Below are 4044 nucleotides of genomic sequence, written 5' to 3' on the forward strand. Positions count from 1 at the left end.
CGAGTAGTCTCTATTCTGTTTTGCTACTAGAGAACGGAACAGTGTCCTAATCTGCTGACACAACAAATGAACAAAAAAGGAAACTCAGAGATCTTCGTGTTGTCATGTGAATTTGATTCTTAACGAAATACAGTTAGTCACAGATGTCTCCGTACACCTGCAATTAATATATTCAATAGAAGATAGTGTAGAAACCATAGCAAAGAACGAACAACTAATGAACATATCTTGTTACGTTGGACATCAAGTATCCTTATGCCAAACATAAAGAATATAGTACCGGTAAGTAACAAAATAAATACACTCAAATGAACAAAATTGGAGGCAAAAAAGTTTCCGTACATCTATAAAAATGAAACAACAGACCAGTTTGTGCACTCGGATTCACCATTAATGATCTGTGGGTCCTCCGTTCGTCTGTAGTATTTCATTCGGTTCAGCATCGCAGCAACATATTTTGCTGTTATTGTAGGCTCTATTTTCCTCTACTAGAGCGGCTTTCAGTTGTTCTTATTTATGACGTGCTTACAAACAGATCTACCCAAGTCAACTCATAGATGTTCAAACGGGTTGCAATCTGGGGATTGTGGAGGTGCGCGTAGTTGCTTGGGCACATTGTATAACAGTGTATTCAACCGGGGGTACGCGAAGAATTTTCTGGTGGTACGTAATCCTAAAATAAGCATATTTCCAATATTTATTGAATGATCATAGTTGGAGAAAGTCCCCCTCAGTAGAACCGGATGTCTCCCATATGTTTTGAAATTTACCCATGTTAATTTTTTCACATGTGCACTTTATTTCCCTGTAAATAGTCTTCTGATGGCACACTGATTGTCCTTTTGTTGGGTCTCTATTTGTTCTGCTTTTTAATTAACAAAACTCGTGTATTAAGTTTATAAATTTATTTCGATTTAATTTGTTTTAAACAGCTCCAGGGGTACACAATTGGATGGCGAACTGTGTCTAGGGGTACGCAAGAAAAAAGGTTGAATAGCACTTGTATAACAATCACTCCTGAAATCTTCTGGCTTTATGTTTCGAATCGTTATCTTGTTCGAAAACAAACGAGGGTCAAAGCTGAAATTTCTCTGCACTGGCGTGAAGATTTGCTTTTAAAATATTTAAATAACCATATTGATCCATCGTACCCTCGATGAACTGCAACTTTCTCAGTCCAGCTGCATTCATGCACTCTTAGACAAAAACACTGCCACCACCAAGCTTCACCGTTGGACAAAAGTTCTTACGGTCCATGTGAGTATTGGGTTTCCGCCATACTCTTAACACTGTCTATGCGATCCGAAAACAGTGAATTTACTTTAATCGCTGAATAACATTGGGCTCCAGAAGTTATTGGCTTGTCTACATGCTTTCTTGCAAGACTTCCTACGTTTCTCTCTGTTTATCCGACTTACAAAGGGTCCTTTCCTAGCTGCACGAGCATTATATCCCACTTTTCTGATAACCCTGCGAACACTTTCAGGCACAACTTCCACATCATAGTCAGTTTCCAGCATTCTAGCAAGTTTCGGGGCACTCGTTCGTGGTTCATTCCCGAGTGTTCGTAGAATGGCATGTTGATGATGCACTTCCACTTTCATTGGGCGGCCACTAGGCTTTCGATCTTCATAATATTTTGTCTCCTTACCTCTTTATCACATACAGCACTGTAGAGTGTGTTTTAACGCTTTTCGCTATTTGTCGAAGGGACTGTCCTTTATGTAACTTTACTATCAGTTCGCGAATTGGCCTCGGTACTTCCATTTTCTTATGCACAACTGCTTACCTGGTTGCCTGTTTTGCTCGTTCTGACTGACAAACTACTACTGCCACAGAATTAAAGCCCCATGACGGCGTTCGTTCACACAGTAACGCCGAAAGCACAAGGTTTGCTACTATTCCTGCTGTGTACGGAAACTTTTTTGACCTTAATTTTGCTGTTTGTACATTTGTTAGCCTTTTACACCTAAATGGTCAAATACATCAGCACAATATTTCGTACACTTTCCAACTAGGTGCCCTCGACTACAAATCGTGCCACTCCGCATTATTACCACCCATACTTTTCACATCCTATAGCTTTGCTTTGCTACATGTGCTGCGTCTGCTACGGAGACTTACGTGACTAACTGTATATATACACACTGCTTGACAAATGCTAAGGAACAGTGCCATTTTTCGGAATAATTCAGAATAGATTGAAGGAAAAAATGAAACGCAGTACATATGCCGTAGGGGCAGTGTGCAATTATTGTAATGGAACATTATCCTAATGGTAGAGATTGGGCCACATGGCAAAAGAAGAAAACGAAATAACAAAAGACGTTCTTTGGAGCATGTCTAAACAGCCACGCTCAAAATGGATCTTCCCGCCAGAAGAACACAGATATGATTACTTCAGTAAGATGTGTGACCTCCTCGGACACTAATACACATTCTGCATCTGGACACTAATACATTTTCATGCTGTTCATTCAACTAGTGAGGAGTCCTTGCGAGATATTGTCCCACTCCTCTTGCAAGGCGTTTGTCAGTTCTTGCACGGTTCGAGGAGGGGGAGTTCGTTGGGAAACACGTCTACCAAGGGCATTCCAGACATGCTCAATCGGATTAAGCATTGCCGTAAGCAGACCATTGTATACGTGTAATATCTTCACGTGCAAGTATCTCCGATATTTCAGTGGTCCTGTGTGGACGCACATTGTCGTCCATAAACCGCAGTCCGGACCTACCGCACCCTGAAAACGAAGAACATGATTCAGAAGAATCTCTCTGCAATACCGCTGCGATGTCACGCTACATCGCTTAAAAATGTGAAGCGGGGTTCTGTCATGGTGCATAATGCCTGCCCACACCATCACGCCCTGGCCATAGCGATCGATAACGTTCATGAACATTTCGTTGTGCATAACGTGTTTCCTGCTCTCTCCACAACAGTATGTGGCCAAAATCACTTTTCAGAGTGAAACGGGATTCATCGGAGAACACTCTGGACTACTGTTGCTGATCCCACTTAAGGTGTTCGTGAAACCACTGTAATCGTTCGCGAGGATGGCGTGGCTGAAGTGAGATACATTTAACAGGCTTCCGTGCATACAAACCAACCTGATTTAAGCGCCGCGAAATGGTTTTCAATCGCGAGATGACATTTTGACACTCCAATAGCTGGCGCAACAGTAGTGACATTTTAACCAGTTTCCAGCCGTCTAACTGCACATCCACGATCGTACGCACTCAAATGTTGTCTTAAAGCCATTTTGCACTTAATTATTGCCTTACGACACTGAATTTCAGAGAACTGAGTTGCACCACCTACGGCACTATTTACGTCAAACACTTCACTGCATGCACTTTCGACTGAATACAGAGTTTTCGCGCACTATCTTTTATATGCTCAACTACATCCTCTACATTGCATTTGACTCTAATTGATCGGCTGCTGGGAATGATACGTGGCATACATCAATCGTTTCTTAGCAATTGTCACGCAGTGTACGTATATGCAGGCAAGCTGTATAGCTGGTCAGTGTTCTTTCATTGTTCCTCCTCTCTAGATAACGTTCTATCAAAAGGAAAAAAAAAAACTTTGCCGTGCTGATTTTTTCTTTTATTATAGTTTATATGCACGAAAGGATCTATTAATAGAAACATAGGGCCTTAACCAACCATAAGTCCTCATATATACTGAAATGTATGGTGGGAAAATAACTTTCTTATTTGCATAAAGATAAGCACAACTTTCTGAAAACCGGCGAATACACGTAGATTACATTATTTTTTACAGTTATGTTTATGGAATTCCGCATTAGTAAAGTTTTCTCTGAACTGGAAACTACTAGACATTGAAGGAAGAAAGTCATGTTACTTCGGTTATCAAGTTCTCAACAATACTTCGATTACTGGTGTTATGATCTCGTTCATTTAACACAAACTGACGTCGAACTTAGTTTTTAAACAGTATGCTGAATTGAAAAGCCCAGTATATTACCTAGAAAATATATTTACAATTGTTTTATTTACATTTCTTGTTTCTTTAAAAAA

The sequence above is a fragment of the Thermobia domestica genome, chromosome 1 (assembly GCF_964235325.1).
Source record: "Thermobia domestica chromosome 1, izTheDome1.hap1.1, whole genome shotgun sequence".
NCBI classification, from domain to species: Eukaryota; Metazoa; Arthropoda; class Insecta; order Zygentoma; family Lepismatidae; genus Thermobia; species Thermobia domestica.